General features: G+C 41.9%; 1 protein-coding gene across 3 annotated transcripts in view; it reads left to right on the forward strand.

Annotated features, from left to right (window-relative positions):
* The first annotated feature begins 182 nt into the window (after window positions 1-182).
* Window positions 183-20514, forward strand: part of RARB (retinoic acid receptor beta) — a 331581-nt gene continuing 311249 nt past the window's right edge. The window contains exons 1-2 of one of the 3 annotated variants that reach the window (XM_040550265.1): window positions 183-265; window positions 8495-8589. The gene's annotated coding sequence lies outside the window, so the exon portion shown is untranslated. Of the gene's footprint in view, window positions 486-8494; window positions 8590-20514 lie in introns of all 3 variants that reach the window. The other 2 variants (XM_040550267.1, XM_040550266.1) reach the window with 2 other exon arrangements.

Here is a 20514-nt window from a genome sequence, read left to right on the forward strand (position 1 = left end):
CCCCGCACCTGCCCGCCGCCGCCGGCCTGAGGAGGGCGCAAAATGGCGGCGGGGGCGCGGGGCCCCTGAGCGCCCCTCAGCGCCCCGCTCCCGTCCCCTCGCCGAGCTCCGAGGCGGCGCGGCGGCCCCCGGCGGCCCCGCCAGGGGGCGGGCCGAGCCGGGCCGGGGCGGGGCGGGCCGGGGGGGGCCGGGGCTGCCGCCGCCGCCGCCGCTGCTGCCGGCTGCACTGGCGGGGCGGCGGCAGCGGGAGCGGGCGGCAGCGGAGGTAAAGCGGGGACGGCGGCGCTGAGGGGTGGGGGGTGCGGCGGGCTGTGCCCCGCCGAGCTCCGCGCACGGTGCCCGCCGTGCTCCGGCACAAGTTGGTCTGCGGGAGCTCCTGGGCTGCGTCCCCGGTGCGGCGGGGCTGCTCCCCGCAGACAAAAGGGCGGCCGGGCGCCGCGCCCGGGACTCTGCCGGGGCTGCTGCGGGAGGTCCGTGCTCCGCAGGTGCGGGGGTGTGTATATATATATATGTGTGTGTGTATGGGGAGGGGGCCGCGGCCGTGCGAAATGCCGGCGTTCACGCCAAGGAAGGACGAAAAGTGCGCCTCCTCTGCGGGAAGGCTCCCGGGGCGCCGCGGCGGAGTTGTGCCGCCGTGCGCAGCGCTGGGATCTCGGCTTCTTTCCGCTGCTTGGGGTCGAGGAGCGCCTAACAGCGCCCGAGGGGTAAGGCGAGAGGCGGGCGGCGGCGCGATGGTGCTGCAGGCGCTTTCTCTCGGCGCTTGGAGGGCAAACGGGACCCCTCTGAGGGCAGGAGGGACCCCAGCAGCCGTCCCAGGAGCCGTCCCCGAGCCCCGGGACTCTCAGGCTCCCCCGAGGCACCCCAAAACTTGGCGCGCCTCGCCGCCGGCGGTGGCACGGTGGTGGAAGTTTCTGCGTGGGCGCCGCTCGCCGAAGGTTTTGGTTGGGGAAAAGTTGGAAGGAAAAACGAGAAGTTGCTTTCAAGGGCTTTTATTCCGTCGCGAGGAAGCTGGTTTTGATTTAAAGCGTTATTTAAATCTTTCCTTTATGAATAAAGCCCTGGGGAAGAGCTTGGTGTGTCAGCGTCAGTCTGCATCTGGTTTAACGATCAGAGAGGGCTGATAGTCTGCTTTTTGTGTAGGTAAGCTACCGGAGAAACAGATTTTGCTAGATGAAAGCTTGCAGGGTAGGTGCGTGTATAATGGTGTTGTAATGTTAGCAAATAAGAGCAATCATCCGGTACAGGATCTGCCTCGACGCTGGCTGTCATTATTCAGTACCTGGGCATGCTCGTGAAGAGCGCAGAAGCCAGCTCCAAAGCAGCTGGCTGCGTTTTGGGGTACCTTGTGTTTCGTCTGATTCTCTTCTGCGCCTTCTTGCAGAGCTGAGGGGTCCTGCGCTCTGCTTTCGGGCTAATTCACCCCACCGGCAGCGTGTGAAAGCATCTCCTTCACATCTGAGGATACGCTTCTCTAGCGGTAGAAGGAGCGACACCAAGGGCTGCTTTACCGTGATGCCTTTTCAGCTTTCTGCTGAAGTGGCTTTGTCTGTATCTGTAGTAGAAGGGTTTTACGGTTGCAAGAGCGCTAGCCTGTTTGAGGGTAGTGGGTCTGTAGTGTGGCTGAGGTGTGGAGGACTCGACATCTCGCATCTCCACGTTTTTGTGGAATGAAATAGAAAACTCTAGTTCCCAGTTAGGTGTGTACAGTAGGAGTTTGAGCAAGGCGTGCCTGAAGGGGATCATCCATTTTCACGCTTCAATCCACATGGGTATGGTGGGAGAGTTCCCCACTGTCTTTGATGGATTTACACGTGTAAAACCAGAGTTGCAAGTCGATTCAATCAGATTTGTGCTAAAGCTTGTATTTCTTGTGTGCAATACCAGTATTTTTGAGACAAAGATACGATTTTCCACTACTTTGCACCCTGGGATGTGATTCCCCTAAAGCACATTATCAACAGTGTTTAAAAAGCTTTCGCTTCTCGGTGGGATGCGCTACAAAGTCAGGCCAGCGCTGGTTCACCCAACTCTTGTGAGCAGTTACGAGGTACTTTTGTCGAGGTTGAAGTTTCTTCTAACCCTTCTCAGCTCGCAGTTACTTGCACGAAATGTTAGTGTGTTTGTGCCTGTTTAATAACCTGTTGATTCACTAGTATCTTGTAGCGTTGAATTCTGTAAGTTGTCTTCATTTACTCTGTTGTCTTTCAATATCATTAATATTCTCCTTGCTTGCATGTTAGGAGACAGTAGTTACTGAAATACTGCAATATAGCTGAGCTGATCTTAATTATAATAATGGAATTTATTACAATGCATGTTGTGAGTACAAACTAGTGTTAAAGCTTGGGCAAAACTTGGGAAAAAAAACTGTGTCAAGTTTTCCTTCTTTGTAGGTTGTGTTCTAATTAAATATTCATTACTATAGGAGCTAGTCTTGGTGTCCCAAGATACTGGTGAAATGTCAGTTAAATCACATTTCCCTCCTTCAAAGCAAAGTGCAGTATGCCATTTGCTACAGTATGGGAAATCTTGAAGAGTTTAACTCATGTAACTTTTTATTCTCTGTAATCTTTAGTTGCCTTCTTATTCAAGGTAGTTATGTGGGGAAAGTGCTGGACATGAGGGCATCGCAGACATAGAAAACCAGAATGAGGCCCATGGGGGAAAAAGTGAAAGGAACATGAAACACAGGAAAGTGTAAAGAATTTGTAGAACAGACGTTCACCTATAAGGAGTAGTTTTTTGAGGAGTTGCTTGTGTAGTAAAGGCAGGTTACTTATGAAGTGAAGGCAGAAAGAACTTCATTTTTATGAAATATTTATTTAGTATGTTAAAGTAATACTTTAGAGAATTTGGATTTATCTTCTATGCCAGCCTAAATTTTCTCTAATGTTCGCATTTTTCTTGTATCCTGAAATAGTGAGCTCTCTGTTGTCGTCTTTGATTAGCCGTACAGATTGTTGTAGAGCTTCATAGCAAATGCATAGGGCACTAGGTCCTACCGTATCACATCTCTAATTTATGACTTTATTTTTTAGCAGTTATGGCAAGTCTACTGACCTTCTCAGATCAGAATTAAAATAAATCAGATACAATTAAAAATATGCCAATATTAATGAAGTTACTGATGAAATGCATGCGAGCATATGAGCTTGCTCGGTTTCCCTTTTCACTTTTTGTTTTTAATGTAGAGTGCAAGCTGTTGCTAATTAGCATGGCACTCTGAAGGTGGTCTCTGTAAGCTGAATGGAGAGGGTAGGATGGAAGGGGAGGGGGGTGAAAAAAAAAGAACCCAGAGAAGTAAAAGTGCCAGTCTTAGACGTGTGCATAAGCTTTGCACACAGAGTGGGTTTTGTCCTTCTCATGGTACAAGTGATGACAACACCTTCCCAGGTGGAGTGTGAAATGTCTGCCCTGGGTTGGATGCAGTACTGAGGTGTGCTTTGGGGCAGGGCTTCTGGTGCCCCTCTTGCTGGAGGCTCTGGTTTCTCTCTGGCTTCCAGTGCAGAGCTGCAGCTTATCACTGGGTTAGGAGCCTGGCGAGGGGAGCTGATAAGCTGCAGCATGGGGCTGGGGGCACATGCGTTTCCAGCAGGCTGGTAGGAGAGGTGCCATGCTACCGCTGTCTGCCAGCTCTGGTGGGTTCGCCGTGGCCCTTAGGGATGCCAAATGTTACAGGCACCGATGCCTGTTATTGTTTTAAGTTGCTGAAAGCTTATTTACTTTGGCTGTGCCTGCGGCATCCAGAATTCCTGTGCAATATACACAAGTGAATATAGGTGCTTATGTGTGTGTATAAATATTTCCATATATATATTTCTCTGTGTTAAAATATTTTTTGTGCTATTGGATGGAACTTGTGCAGCTGCTGAGGAGGCAGGTTTTGAACTTGCACAACGTAATCTGGAGGTCTGGGGTTTGAATGCTTGGCGGTCATGATTCTGGAGGTTTTAGCTCTTATCTAGGCAGATATGAAAAAGCTGCTCCCTGCGGCAGCAATATGTACCAAAGTAATAGAAGACAAGCTTTAAATAAATGATAAATTGAATCTTTATTAAACCCATTCTTGCATATGGGGAGCATCCTCTGAAGCTGTACAGAAAGCTGCCTTCCTTGGGTCTCTGAATGAAACCTGATTCACCCCCTGCGAGGGCATGCTTTGCGATGCCAGGCATGAAAAATGGCTCTCGGTAGCCCAGGACAGGTAACATCATCTTCCCTTTCTCACATCTCCTCGCTCTTGAATCCGCTTTGACCTATGTCTAGCCTCTCTGCACATGCTTTGGAATCAGTGCTGTCAAGTAGGTGGTGTGTGCTGCTCGTTTCATCAAAGTAATTCAGTACATCCCATTTCACAGTAATGATTAAAAAAATCCATTCTGTGTTAGAGGGGGTGGCTTGGCCCATGGTATTGGTACACATAAGTATTTTAGCATTACATACTATTGAGAAATTTAATTTAACAAAAATCTTGGAAGTAACTAATAAGAAAATGCTGCTTTTTAAAGCTTTCCATCTAGAGTTCAAAGAAAAGTCAAAGGAAGTTACAGATCATATGTCTTTTATTTTTTCTGGGGTCAACTGCAGGAAGTTGTATACATTCTAAACCACATTCAATTTTCTTTAAGTGCAGATATTTCTTTGTTCGGTCACTGTAAAAAAAAAAAAAAAAAAAAGCTATTCCAGAGTGATTTGTGCTTAGGTGATCTGAGATGCCGCTCCTGAGGCAGTGCTTTCTCCTGTTGACTGCTTTGTGTTGCTCCTTTGAGGTGGATCTCAGAGGAACATGCTTTGAGATGAGGCGTTAAGGTAGCTGATGCTGCTCTGTGTGACCTGTAGAGCAATGCTGCCTGATCAAGGTGAAGTATGCGAAAGGCTTTGTTGCATTTTCATAAATAAAGAGTCTTGGAGCAGCCACTGTCAGCTGTCAGTAATGTTAATATTTTAGCTAGAATATTTCCGTTTTAAAAATTTGTTGGAGAAAGAAATGGATTACTTTTCATGTTTATTGTAATAATTTGCAGGTTTATTACTTCTTAATATGGGGTCTTGCCATTCTATCTCGTGCAAAGTCTTAGTTGACGTCAGTGGCTATAAGATCATGCCCAATTGTTTTCTTTGTAATTGTTCACAAAAAATATCAGCTACAGCATTAGCTTCTTGTTTATGTTTCTATGTTACAGTGGTGCCTGAGGGCTGTTTGGTGTTTTCCACATCACTACTTTATTTTGTAACCCCTTATTTTTGGGGAAAGGAAGCACAGGAATAAGAGGATATTGCGATAAAACGTGGTGTTGAGCGGGAGTCATCAGTGTGCTCTTGCGACGGAGCCCAGTGGCGTGGCGAGCTGCACCAGCAGGAGCGTGGTCACCCAGCTGAAGGGAGCAAGCATGCCTTGTGATGTGGCTTTTCCTCGAATATTGCTGCATTCAGGCCTGGGCCCCAGTATGAGAGAGGTAGGGACAAACTGGAGAGATCCAAGAGGAGGGCTGCCCAGGTGGTTGGGGGCTGGAGCAAGTGGTGCGTGAGGAGCTGAGGACCCAGGACACACAGCCTGGGGAACAGAAGGGGAAGGCAGATCGCAGCCTTCCATGTCCTAATGGCTATTATGGAAGAGAGAGAAGCCTTTCTCTGAGGCGTGCAGAGATGCAGCCATCCAGATTGAAAGGGTGGAAGCTCTGTCTGGGCATAAGGGGAAAAATAACGATGAGAATGGTTAAGCTCCAGACCAGGGCTGTGGGGAGGCTGCAGGATCCTTCCTTGGAGATATAAGAACTTGGCTGGGCAAGGCTACAGACAACTTGATCTCACTTTGAAATTGGCGCTGCCTTGGTTGGGAGTTGGAGTAGATGGCCTCCCTTTCCAGCCTAAGTAATTCAGGAAGAATTCCCTCGGAGAAAATAAGTAACAAATCTTTATGCTAAATATCCTTTCTGAGTGTGTTCTTAGGAAGAGCCATCCATTTGTGGGGTTGTAGGAGCCTTTTGTATAGCAGTTACGTCCAACATAGTTTAGAATGAAAGCAGTTTTGTGAAGACCATGTGCGAAGGGAACGGGTTCAGCCGTGTTGCCGTAGGGCAGGTGAGTGCCTCTGCACGGCGAGCAGTCGCAGCCGCGCTGCCGTCAGGGTGGCTCGGGGCAAATAGACGTGAGGTGCTTTGGGCACTCGTCTCTGCTGGCCTTGGCTGTGGCTTGTGTAGCTGAGTTCTTCGCAAGTCCGGGGAGGTGTGAAACACACGTGCTAAATTCTGAGTTTTCTGGTCTGGCGTAATAAGAAGGTGCTTTTCTGAGCGACTGATGATCTGATTCAGGCCTGATGTGATGGGAGTACTCTCACTCTTCTGGTGGAGTGGCTCACCCTTGTTAATTGTGGCATTGCATTTGACCACTTGTATTAGGTAATATCTCTGCTTGAGTATAAGATTGGCTGTTTTCCTGGAAGTGTCGTTTCCTCCGAGGTCATACTGACCTCACTGGAAATGCCCAAAGGTTTGGCCTCAAGACGGCCTTTTTTCCTTGAGTTACTGATGACCAAATAACCTACGTTACATGAATCGTAATTCGTTCAGCATTAGTCTTTTAATCATCATTTCAGTCAATGAATGTAAAATAACATGAACTGTATATACCGGTGCTTATGCGTTCAAATGAGAAAATTCAGGAGTGGAGAGCAAGTTAATTTGTTACCCCGAGTCCCTGTACAGACATGCTTATAGGTGGCAGAAGGAAGAAGGAGCATGTCCGTGGTCCAAAACAATTCCAGTCCTCCCAAACCAACTTCTTTTCTTTTTTCTTTTTTTTTTTTTATTGAAGACATTAAATGCGTTTTTTGGTATTTGAATCACAGCTAGCATATTTAACTCAGGCTTAGAAGTTAAGGCTCTGGTTTGGCTTTTCAGAAAGGCTCCTGGCGACAGAGTGAATAATCTGCAGCAGCATAAGTAGTCGCCATCTATATCGGCTGCTGTGTTTTCCCTGTTGGCCAGACTGACCGTGGCCTTTCTGCAGAGGTACAGGGGGCATGTGTGAGAGCTGTCATGATCACCATCAGCACTCTGCAGGACACAGGGGCTTCAGAAGCTTCTCCCTCCATGGGCTTGCCTACCTGTGGGTGGGAATGGCGCGGAGAGGAGGGCAGGCTATTGCTCAGGAGGCCAGAGTGTGGAATTTGGGGAGGAGAAATGCAATCTTGTACTCCCAAGAAGGAAGGGAGCAGCAGCTTTCTGTTCTGGCCATTATCTAGAGACCTGCTTTTCTCTTCAAAACCCTTAACGATACATATTTTCTAGCATGGAAGTTCAAGCTTTTCAACTGCAAGAGAGCGGCTTAGTAATTGGGAAGTAATAAGCAGTTTTAATTCCCCTTTCGTTGCTCTGTGTATTTGGATTGTACTTGGGATGTGTTTTCCAGCGTTGTATGCGTTTAAAAGGGAAAGGCATTTTCCTCTGTTTTGAAATAAAGGCTAAAATATAAGAGTTGTTGATGGAAGCCTAAGAAAAAGGCTGAAAATCACTGAACCTAGAATAGAAATATGGGAGCAGCGTTGTTGTTTCTAATAAGGTTGTGATATGGAAATTGCCTTGCTGATAGAGCTGTTATTTTTAATAAAAAATTAGTCTGTTCTTTTGGTTTGGATTTTATGAGCCAGGTAACTGGTCAATATTATAGAATATATATCTTTGATTTAGAGTATTTTCTGATAGAGGAAGCCAGTACAGAAGTATTTTCAAAGTAGTGTTATGAGATTTAGGGGCTAGACAGGGAAAGCACTTTGTTAGTTCACCACTCATTCTTTTACATTGCTGCTGCTGTGTAAGAGAAGTATTGAATTGTCTTTTGTGGCTATACTTTCTGCATTTTTGCCTGGTCTCAGACTTTACCATTCTTTGCTGAAGACTTTTTTTTTCCTTCCCACTCTTGACTTTCTCTTGTCCTGCTTTTCTTGTTGGGAAGGGGCAGGTCAACAGGAGTGGTGCCTTCCTGGATCTGAAGTATGGGTAGAGGCCACATTATTGAAATTACATTTCCATTGTTAAAAAAGGGAAAGGGTTTTGTTGTGCTGATGGTTCAGCTGCAAAGTATTTCAGCTATTTTTTTCGTTATTTCTCTGAAGTTTAGTTGAGTATACTGGGGGAAGTTAATTGCATATTGCATGTGCTCAGTGTTAGTGCACTTTTGAAAGCAGCTCTGAAGTTCCCTTGGAGGCTTACAGGGAATTTTGTCATGAGTGTTGCCTTCTTCCTTGAGCTGGAACTGAGGACAAGGTCTGTGTTGGAATTGGTAGGAATATTCAGTGGGAGCAGTAACCTGAGTTCCGTTTCCAAAGACTTCAATGAAGCAGCACTGGTTTTTGATTTCGTGTTTATCCGTACTGGCGATAACATTAGATCTTCCCTAATTTTGCCTTGAGTATCAGTCATTGTTACTGATGAGTGTGTCTGCCTTTTTCTTTCAAAACTACACTTTTTGATTGCTCTTTGCCATTTTCTTTCAGGATGTCAAGCTGGCTTAGGTCCTTGAAAACTACGCTGGTGTCAAGCTCTCTCTGACTTGCTTCCAGTCCTGAGGAGCAAAGGTAGAGTTAAGCGGGTAAGTTAAAAATCCATGCACTGAAAGACATGAAGATTTTAGTTAGTGCCCTTTCCTTTGCGTGGCACTCTCTGGTACATTTCTTCCTTCAGAGTTGCGTGGTCCATGACACCAGGCTATCAGTGATAGAGAATGGGAAATCTAAAGGAGGGGAGTCACTTTGAAAACGTAGTGAAAAGTTAATGAATGGAGCACTTACAGGGAAAATACCAGTGTGGGCTGTATCAGGTAAGCACTTGAAAAGTGAAAAGTGCCCCCCTGTTGGTTTGTTCTTCTTTTGACTGTTCTCTTTGAAAAATCTAATTGGAATCACAGTTGAACTACAGTGATAAAATATGGTTTTGGTAGATAAAGTTGCCATAATACACACTTAGCAATTGGGAGTGTTGCTGGAAATAGTAGGACCATGTAGAAATGAACACAAATTCCCATTTCCTGTTTTCATCTTAAGGGCAAAGTACCCTTGGTGCAAACCCCGGGGGACCTATATAGTCATTAGCAGATGGAGGGAAACATTAATCTTCTACCCGCAGACCTGCCCCAACACACAAAGCAGGGAGCATCTCTGTTATGAGGATTGCTAGCAGTTGTGTTAAACATGATAGTATATCTTATAACCACAGTGCCAGCCACTCTTGCTGTTCATTGCTGTGTTTTCTTGGTACTCTGGGTCTCCAGATTTCACTTTGTCTATCCATGTGTACTGGAGTAGTGACAGTGTTTCTGCTTCTTGAGATGTGGGCAGAAGCTTCTTCCAACCCTTTAAATTTTTTCCTCTTGCCATAAGCACTAGAGTACATTAAGATATACCTTAAGTACCTTTTTGCGCAGGGGGGAAATGCATGATTTTTCTATCATTCAGTCTTTCTTATTTGGCGGTAAGCTAGGAGACAGCCATGGTTAATGAGGTATCTCAGCAGCACATTTTTATGGGAGCATAGTTTAAGGGTAGGAGTATGTCCAGTCTCCAAGCTGCCTAGTGAGTATTCTGTATTTGGAAACAAACGCCAGCTGGCAGTGGTTAAGGAGTGCATGCTTATTCTGCTCGTGATAGCCAAAACATGCTCCCTGCTGTGTGCTTTTGGCAGCTTTGCATTGGCAGTATGTCTCAAATGCCAGTTGCATATCCTCCTTTCTTCCCCATCAGTGTGTCCCATAAGGCATGGTTTAGCCTAAATAAAAATGCGCCTCTGTTAGAGTTGGTAACATATGGAAAGAGACTGCTTGTTTTCAAAAATCAAAGTCCTTCTGAAACACCTCTAGTACGTCATTTCCACAGTGGAAATAAAAAGATGATTATCATGTCTTGCTGTACTTTTATTGCTGTGATTTTTGTGACACCAATTCTTAGGCGTACTGCGCTGGGGGGGAGTGCAATATATTTTCAGTGGGAGCAGTGGGTGGAGTTTCACTTCTGCAGTGGCTGCATATTAATTTTATTTGAAGCTCTTACTCTACATATATGGTCAAAGTATTAAGTAAAAAGTAGGGTTCTGAACATAATCATCACCTCGTATGTGTCTTTGTATTTGTTGAATTGCTTTATGTCAATAAACATCTAAAATAAATGTTACATTTTATTAGAGAGATACCTGATTATATGTGGGCAGCCTGACTTTTACAATCAAGTGTTGCAAATGTGCTTAGCTGAATTATTTGAAGCAGTTCATGAGTTGTGGTACATCGGATACAAGTTCTTAAGAATCCAAAGGTGAATAAGTGCAGTCTACATTCCTTTGTCATTTTTATCTCTAGCAACAGCATAATGGGTGTTAAAAAACAAAACAAACAAACAAAAAGAAACCTCACCAACACTGAAGCTTTTCAGTTTATTACCCCAACAACTGCATTTAAGGTCAAGTCAACCCTAGGGTAAGTAACTTATGCTTAGAGCTTGGATTTAGAAATATCAATATTTTAGAAATACTTAAAAATACTTGTGTATTTAAGTTCCATATTGCCTTATTATTTTTTTGAGACACTCATACACCTGCTTTGTTTGCAGCAGATCTCGATATTTGGCAAGATGGTACTTCTCAGACAATTTAATTGCCTTTCTCTTCACTAAACCAATGAACTTTTGTTGAGATCTGATAAAATACAGAATTTTGAAAATCATTTTCTCTCCTCTAACTGAAGTTCCCTAGAAAAAGAAATTGTCACCTTGCTCAAATTACTAGCTTTCCCAAAGTTGGAATCACACAGCCGCTAAAAAAGGGGAGGAACAGTACCCTTTGGAAAACGCTAGTTTTGTGGGCACTGTGCTTCTTCATCTCTGTTGAAGCCTGCCTTCAGGGGCTAATTTAATGCTCCTGTTGCCCACTCTGCTGTCACAGTAAGTGAGAACAATTACGTTTTCCAGGCAGGAGTAGGCGAATGAGATAAGAAAGAGGGCCTTACTTGTGACCCCTTCCTCAAATCCATGAGCTTAGCTCAGCAGCCTCATACCATATAGCCTAAGCTATCACATAGCTTTCTCTCTCTCTGGCAAAAAGGACGCAGTTCAGCTGCTTTCAACAGATGCTCCAGAAGGGTACAGGTCTCTTTGTAAGATCTGTGTCGCACACATCAGCCCACTATGTCTTGGATATTCAAGGGCGTAAGTACCAGTGTTCAGGTGGCTGAATACTTTCATGGTTGTCTGTGCGGTAGTGAAGTTGGATCACAGCAAGATTTGATTCCTGTGTTGAAAGAACACTATTGCACACTGTTTAGGTGATTCATGCTCTAAAAAAACCTGGGGTATGACATGCAAAAAAAAGTATTTTAAAAAGTAGGTTGCAAAGTCAAACCTTCAGAAGCTGCAAAATATCAGATTTATCTTTTTTTCTTCAGTGCCTATAGTTGATGCAGGAAGATGGATTTTGCAATTGTAATTTCACCGTATCCTAACCATTGGGCACCTGAATGGGATAACTATTAAAACAACAATAACAACAACAGAAAACAAAAACAAAACAAAAAAAAGTGATGTGGTCGTGGTATGTAGCAAATAGCATGTTGGTATTCATTTCTGAGGAAAAACAGTGTTCATAGAAGACTGATCATAGTCAATGTTAAATGTAATATTTACGTAGGAGATAAATAGACTTGGTTCAACAGAACTCAGGTTCCACTTCAGCTAAATATATTTGCATTATGTAAACCTAATGGAGATTCAGATGTGCAATAAGTGAGCGTGTGTAACGTGATTGATTGCAGTGAAGTTTTTGCCATGTGTGCTAGTGCTGAATTCTGCCTCTAGTCAAGTAGAAGTTCTTTAAGAGTTCTGCCAATACAGTTTTGTCTTGGAACAGCTTTGGGGCTTGCCAGCAGTGTTATTTCTTCTGCATTGTAGGAGCAGCTCTAGTTACATGCCAAAGTAATATGGTTTTATTTTTAAACTGAAAAATAAATGAAACCTATGTAGAAATGGAAACTTTGCCGAATGCCAGATTCTGACCATGTTATTCCCATTGGAAGGAACCAGTAGGACCACTTGTGCAATCTGCTTCCTCTTTATAGCATTATGAGGTTCGAAATGTGGGAAATACTGGAAAAAATGAGTGTAAGAAAGGAAAGAAATCTGCCAATGTCTATGTCCTTTAAAATGAGTTATTATAAACTACTTGCTGAGATGTGTTTTGTGTAGATATCAGATTTAATAAGACGTCAGTTAGAGCCAGCCAGCCTGCATTTAAAAAGTTTTATTCTATGGAGAATAGATAGAAAAATTTGGGTGTCTAAATATTCTTAACATAATCATAATTTTATTTAAGAACTTTGGCCTGTTTTCTTAAGAGAGTAAGTCTTATGAGCATGGAGGATCTGTCTGTCAGGGTTCTTCCCTTCCCATTTTCACTGATTATTAAGCTTTTTATCCAATGTAAGCAAGCAGAATTTTAGAAAGTTAGTTACAGTAACCAAGGAGATAAAATAGATGAGGGGTGTGGGAATGGGAAATACGGTACTCAAGAAAAAATAGGTTTGCTCTAAGAGTATCTTCTTCAGATACTAACCCTTGTAAGTAAGGTCCTGATGCTTCGCCACCAGCAGTGTGCAAGCACTTGGATCCGGTGAGGACTTTGAGAAGAGGCCCTAGTGACTTCAGGCAGTAGCTGGCTTGCAGTTTGTGACTAGTATAGAACAGGTATGCTGTCTCATCATTGCACTGTAAGTGGAAGGCAGGGGTTTGCATTATTAATCCAGAAGACTTCCTGAGTGGATCTCACCTAGAGCCTCAACTTGGCCTCAGGCTGAACTCTTCAGAGCAGTGGCAGGGATAACTATAATCAAGCCGAGTTTTTAGCATTCATTCATCGTATGTACAGGAGACAGCAGCTGCTGTTATGGCATTTTAGAAGCATATTCAGCCGTAGAGTAACAAAAAGTCTAGTGAGCCCTGAAATGCTTCCTCGTTTTGATAGCTTGGTATGCCACCAGGCAGCTGTGGACTTGGTAACCCATGGCTTAAGCGTAGCATGTTGCTTAGCACAGTTCCTCGTGTGTTTGACAGTAAGTTGTTTGTAGATAAGTACAACTGGGTGCTCTTACACTCCTGATGTGTAGGTTTTTATCAGTACTTCCCAGCGATGATTCATGAATAGAGTTATTAGCAGCGCGCCTGCTAGGTAGTGCATAGTATTTGAGGATGAAGTTGTTAATTCACAGGATTGCTGCATAGACACTGGTCTGATGGACTGCCCTTCTGAACCTGTATCTGGCTGTTGATCGGGGGCTACAGCCTTGTAGCCAGCACTGTAATCTGCAGAACAAAAGCTCTTACGTGAGGAACTGAGTTCACCTTGGGCAATGCTTAGTTCCTCTCGACTGGAAAAAGGGAATAGTGAATTTATGTGCTGAGTAGAAAGCCTGTTAGCTTGGATGGTAAGTTTTATGGATAGGCCTCCTGCTTTTTACATTTACACTGCTTTTGGGGTTGGAGTTGTAGTACTACCTCTACTTGCAATTGCCTGTTTGCTCCTTTTGTCTCAATTTATAAGATGGATCTTCACCTTGTACTTAAAAGGAGTTAATAGCCTTCTTCTGTAGGCTTTTGGGAGGGCATGGTCTGCTCTAGGAAGCTTGACAGTAAGCAAAAGATACAATTTTCCAAAAACTGTATTTCCTCTTTCTGAAGCCTAAAAGGACCCTACCTTTACAGTTTTAGAAAGATGATGTAGATTAAGGTCATAAAAAGACATCTAGACACTAAGCTCCCACTGTCTGTATTTGGAGCGTAAATCCTATTTGTATCATTGCAAATCTCCTTAATTTTTACTTGGTGTATATGGTGGGTGTTTATGGAGGCGGCAGAGAAGCTGCTTTTCTACTACTTGGTTCTGCAATTATAAATACACTGACTTTGGTATGAGAAACATCAGACAATAAGTCTTGGTGATGGTTAAGTTAATTCACTTTTGGAAGTTCAATAATTCATCTAAGAAGTGTCAGCAGCTGGCTCTTGTTAATGGTAAGCCTTTCATTTATGTTAAATCAATTGTGAATAATAGAATCCTTCAGAGAAAAATGATGAAGTAAGCATTGATTTCCAAATTGGGTGCCTGATATTGGAGCATTAATAAAATCTAGAGCAAGCAGGCAACTAGTACCTAATACACTCTGATCACCTAAGTAGTAATCAGAGAAAATCAATGACTTTTGTGTATGGTGCTAGATCTGTTAACATTTCATCTGTCGCCATTCATCATTGTGCCTATAATTTCATTTTATAATTGTTTTGATTTTTTTTTGGCTTAATAGTATGCATTGAATCAAGCAGTTACTGTCAAGCTCATGTGAAACAGAAGTGACTTTGCTGTATTGTCTGCTGTTTACTCGCTGGCTGTCATTATTGCTTTAGGTCTTTCTGTAGTGATGGTCAAAGTAATGTTTATGTATTATCAAATGAGGTTCAAAATTTTTTTTTTTTAGAGGGGTTACAAGCAGACTTTGTGAAATCCTCCATTATTATCTCTTTCTAAGTAGTGAGGAGTTGTGCTGCTCGCTTGTCCGTAGCCACGTGCAGGTTCAGAGGGGTATTTTTGACATCTCAGGTAATGATGGTAAAACTCTGTCAAAGAGAAACCGTTGTAGAGAACATCTTCGTAACAGTCAGACTGCTGGCATGACTTCCTCTGCAAAATCTGTGAGAGAGTCACTTGATGGTAGAACATCCCACCAAGGCACGGGAGGCTGTAGGTGCTTGTTCATGGGATACCTGTGTGACTTTCAGCCTCAGCATCAGTGAGTTTTTGCAATGCAATGTGAATGTTACATATTTGTGGGTATGGGGTTTATTTCTTAACTCTACCAGAAGACTGGGTTCGGTGGTTTTGTTTGGTGCTGCTGGGTACTGGCTTTTTTTCTGTGCTTACCACTGATCCAGTTTTGTTAAAGCTGTACTGAATTTGTATGGAAAACCACATACAATCCAATCAACTTCCTGTTGAAGTCAATGGGAGTTTAGGCTAAAACTGGACCAGGATTTGGCCCATAAAGCATAGCAAGAAAATTTAGCGGTTATAATAAAACTCTTAAGGCAAATAAAATGTTCTAGCAGGTGTTCATAAATGTGCTTTATGCTCGTAGACTCTGTTAAATGTTAATACTGAGGTCCTGCAGAAGCTGCGCATAAGGACTGTGTGAAGGAAGCAAATGTCTGTTAAATGTGCTGTGCAATATTGTAGCAAAGGTGGGTGGCAGTGCAATGCCGTGCTACCTATTAGGCTGAAATATGAAAGCTATTAGAGATTCTGCTGAATTTTCATTTTGTGAGGGAGTAGTTTTCAAGAGAGAACATATCATATAAAAAAGCCATGTGTTGTGCAAAACTAGAAGCGTCTTTGTCAGTGTATGCAGTTTTCTTGGATGTATACAGAGCTTATTAGGGACAACTACTAACATGCTATATTAACAATAAATTTAAAATAAGACAATACTTGAAAGGAAAATAATAGAAGGAAAGCAGCTGTATTTTTTATATATTTCATTTTCCTTGAATCAGTTTTTTTGTGTTGTGTTTTTTTTCAGTTTCATGCCTTAGACTAACTCATGGTCAGAAGTCCTAGCACAGCCTTAAACATGTTTTAAGATAATAGGCGTTGGCTGGATTTTAAATTTAGATCTGTCTGGCTCTTAATATTTTTTTCAATCCATCACTTGACCATCAAAACGCTTTTCAGATAAGGTAGGTTGACAGAGTGAGGTTTGTTTTAAATTTCCAGGAGCTTTCTGGTCATCCTCCTTTCAGGTTTACAGAGAAGCATCTGATGGCTTTTTGAGTGTGTTTTGCAGCATGTCCTGAATGCTGGTAGCTTGTACTGCCTCGGTTTCTTGTAGTAGTCAGTTTCATTAGGATTCAGGTCAAACCCATGGGACAAAAAATATCTGTGTGTACTGGAGTCAGTTCTTAAAATGACACCATGAAAGCAGCAGTCATTGTTAGAATGTGTTTTGTTGGTGTTTGATTAATTGACTGAGTTATCATCTCATCAATGCTCAGGCATTGTGTTGCAGGATAAAAGCAACCGCATATTACAAAGATACTCTCTTTCCCAGTTAACTTCTTAATTTTCTGTGCTAAAAGAGAATTCATTAGGCGGTCAGTTTAGCTTGGAAAACCCAAAGACTGCTGAGTGAGGGGAGGTCTTTCACATGGCATTTAGATCTATCAAGTTACAAGCATTGCAGCTGCCCTGGTATCGCATGCTGCTATTAAAATGTCCAGATAATGTCAGAAAGACTCTTCCAGTCTTGCCTCGGTCTTGCCCTCAATTGTATGTTCCCAGCAGTGGCAGTCCTGGCACTCTTTAGCTGACGTGGGTCTCAGAAAATTTGCTGCATTCTACCTTGTAAAAAGGATTGAAGCATGCACTTACCCAGGAAATTCTCATCATTTTCTTCATGAACAAAATTGCAGGACCACAGAGTGGTGGGACTTCTTAACCTTCTCCTCTGCAGTAGTGCTGTGCTAGAGTGCTTATCAATTTCCAGAGCAAAGCTGAGAATCACCTGGGAGACTGGGAGCTCTAATGTGTAGGGGAGTATCTTTTCTTGTAATTATTACAGGACAAGGAGGCCTAACAGGGGAAAAATAAAGACTGGGAGCTACTTTTAATCAAGTGGAAATTATGTCAGTACGTCTTCTGTAAGTTGTGGCACTTGTAGACTAGTGATATTCATGCAGAACTTTTAATCCTTCCAATACATTATGAATGCATTGTGTGAGAATTAAATGTTAATTGAGGCCATTATTTTATGAGTGAACTACTTATATAGTAAAGTTATTTGAAGTAATGGGCCATGAATGCATTTTGTTTATTAACTTCACCAGCATTCATTCTTCTATATCTCTTCTATCACAGAGCACTAGTTTTGAAATGGAAGGCTGTCCAGTGACATTAAGACCTGCAACATGCATGGCATGTTACTTACAAATAGTGTATTTGGTTGATTTCAAGGTATTTAAGAATATATAGTCAAAGCCTTTGGAAGATGGAGCTTTCAGCTATCTTCCCATCTGAGAAAAATATAGAAGAAAGGCATAATTTTTTTTCTGTTTAATACTTATTCAATTCAGGTACTTAATGGTCTCCATTTTAAAGATGGGGAAACTAAGGTAAGGAAAATATTTTACTTTGTCTGGGATTAGAAAAGACTATCTGTCAGACAAGGAAATTAAATTGAAATTGAGATCCCCTAAATGTCAAGCCAGCTCCATAACTACTGGAATATCCTTCCTTCCTCTTCTAAATTATCTGTCAGAAAGGTATAGCGTAGTGTCGAATTTGTAGAGTTTCCATATGACAATGACTTTATGGCCCTGAGGTTGTCAATTCCCACAATTTGTATACATTTGTCACACTTTGAAGTAGAGAGTACTGTATCTGGTATTAAATCTGCAAAAGAGAGTGTCAAGCCAACGTACTTGTAATAATATTTTGGATTTCCTTCTTTAATTGTTTAACGAAATTAATATGAACATTTTAACTATAAAGTTGGACAGCTGCAGCAGGATGTGATTTAACTGGCTCTTCTTCATTCAACACATTCTGGCAACCTTTACAATATGCAATGTTATAAAAGTCCCATTTATCTGTCATGTTGCTTTCCCACACTTCCTTCATTTCCAGTTATTTATCTGTTGTTTTTTTAAAAGGCCAAGCTCAAAGCGCTCTTCAGTTCTTGGCTGTGATAAAATGCAATGCAAGGCAAAAATTTGGTGTGCCTTCTTCGCTCTTATCAAAGATTTTTGGGCTTCAGCATGAGTGGTGGTTACCTTACAAACTGCATAACTACATGATGCCCTGTGTAACCACAATGTCCTTCTATTCAAGTACATCACATCTTGTCATGGTTTGCTGTATGGTTTGAGAGACCATTTTTGCAGTTCAGTCTTTTGCTTGTAGTGTCCAAAGTCCATTCCGGATACTTCTGCCCAAGTAAGAAAATATTAGAAAGTTGCCTGCATACCCATGCTAAACTCTAATTTTCTAGTAAAACTAATTAATTTTTTTTCTGGCCTGCTACATGCTTACGACATTTCATAATGCTTGGCCTTCTCTGTATAACTGCATTTAGGCTCTAGACACTTGAGCATTTCCAAATGAATACAGCAGAAAGAGCCTTCTGTTTATCATGGGGGAGGTTTGTATTTATATAATAGTTGCATGATAATAAGCAGTAATGTGGAAGGAAATATGTAGAGACAGTATATGACAGTTTAATGAGGTTTAAATACCTTTGGGTTTAGCTGGCTTTATGGCAGTCTGTAGTGCTCTCCTAGAGCAAGACCGTTCATTACCTCGCATGTGTAGTTTTGTGCAATTCTGAGTGGAGCAGTTAGGAGAGCAGTCATGGCAGTGAAGAGCTGGTGAAATCACTTGCTGCTTGCACCAGCACAACTGAGGCAAGGCTAAAAGTCTTAAATTCTGCCCCCAGTGCTAGGGCAGGTTTGGCCGCCCTACTCAATTACAAAACTGAATATTGTCTATTTTCTTATAAGGTGTTGTTTTCTACCCTTTGGTAATAGTGTGGTGTCTGGAGTTCCTTAAGCTTGGAGGGCTTTTGCAGGCCAGTTGGTGTAGAGTCGAGACAGCGGGATGCAGTGAGCAAAGACCTGTGATAAATGATAACTTCAAAACAAAACCAAAAGAAAGCCAACAAAAAAAACCCACAGCAAACATGTGAGTACTGAATGAAGTCAAGATTAAAGTAATTTTTTCTAGATGACTTTAACAAAAAGGCAGCTTTTATTATTTTAAAAGAAGAATGCGTAATAAACTCATCTCCTAAAGATAAAAGCTATCAAGCACAAAACCATGATATTGCATCGGATACCAATTACTGTGGTTTCTTAATGTGCTTGTGTTTTTTGTTTTTACATTTATTAAATATTTAGAAGTTCAACTGTAGATATTTTTAATCAAAATCAGAAATTTCTCACAAAATGGGTGATTGCATCATTTGCACATTTATATTGTAAGACATTTTAACGATATAAGCATTTTTTCATTTAGACAGCAACCATAATAAATTGAAATAAAATTCAGCCTTGATTGATGTTCTGTGTGTCATGTACAGGGCAAGTCCCATCTATTAAATGTGGTTTGCCAAGGCAGCAATATTAGTAGCATTTGAATGTTTTTCTTATTAAGGAGAAAAATGGTCAGCAACATCAATACCGTCTGCTCCAAAGACCATGGTAAATGGAAACTGCCTGCAGCACATTTGAATTCCTCACTGTATTTGGGATGAAGGTAGGATGCAGGCAGTGAATTTTATTTTTTTTTTTGAAAATTAGGATAGACTATTACAGTTCTTAGGATGAAAGAGGGAGGCTGATTACAACATAATGGAGTGTACCATATTCATCTCTTTGAAATATGACCTCACTCGGCCTTTTCCATTTTACAATCGATTCTCTCATTCCCTTAATGAACCTGTGCGTTCATGAGTCTTCCTTGGAAGTATGCACATGAAGTATTACAGTAGCAAAGAGTAATTGTCTGACAAGGAAGTGCAGGTAAAGTGTCTCTCTTGTAGTCTTGTTCAATAACATTATGGACCGTTAATGCATCACATCAGATACCATATTGTTTTGTTAAAAATTATGCAGCCATATTTTTCTTAGTTGATCATGTTTTTTCTGAAATGCTAGCTTTAGAAAACAGGTTTACATCATCTGGCTTTTTCTTTACAGAAGAGTACGTATGTGCAAGAGATGAGCTATCAGGAAGGTACTCCTACAGAGCCAGTGCTCTGTTACCAGATATTGAAGTTGAATACACTGTAATATTATGTGAAAGAGAAGATGGGTTCTTTAAGAAGAAAAATGTATAAAGTTATGTAGAGAATGAGTGGAGCTACCATAATTTAAAAATGCAGTTTTTATAGGATCGAATAAATACCTAAAATGTGGTTCTTTTATTAGTGTCTTTTGGCTATTGATGTGATTAAATGTAATAAGTGAATGCTGTTAATTATTGTGTCATATGTTCTGTGTATGTATTTTTGCATTTTTATGTAAATATACAGTTTATATATAATCTATAAACTATATATATATTTAAACTGCATATATACACATGTATTTAGTTTTATTATTAACCCATAGGTGTCATCTGCCTGTTGACGTTTTCAACTCACTGCAAAAATCAAAGCCTCCCGTTGGGCCATACTCACATACACAGAACAACCTGGATTGCACCCAGGATGAGCATACAAGCATAGAGTTCACTCTGTTAACATCCACGAAATCTTAAGAGCAGGAAATGTTGGACAGGCCTTTTCTTGCCCCAAACTTGCCCTGGTCATAGAACTGCCAAGAAGACTGAGCTGTGCTGGAAACCACCCAGGGGTGTTGGCAAAACCTTATGGAAAGACATTGAGACTAAAAAACACAAGCAAAATAAGTCAAATGCAGAAAACCTGTACAAGTTTGAA

This window comes from Cygnus olor, chromosome 2 (genome assembly GCF_009769625.2).
Source record: "Cygnus olor isolate bCygOlo1 chromosome 2, bCygOlo1.pri.v2, whole genome shotgun sequence".
Lineage (NCBI taxonomy): Eukaryota > Metazoa > Chordata > Aves > Anseriformes > Anatidae > Cygnus > Cygnus olor.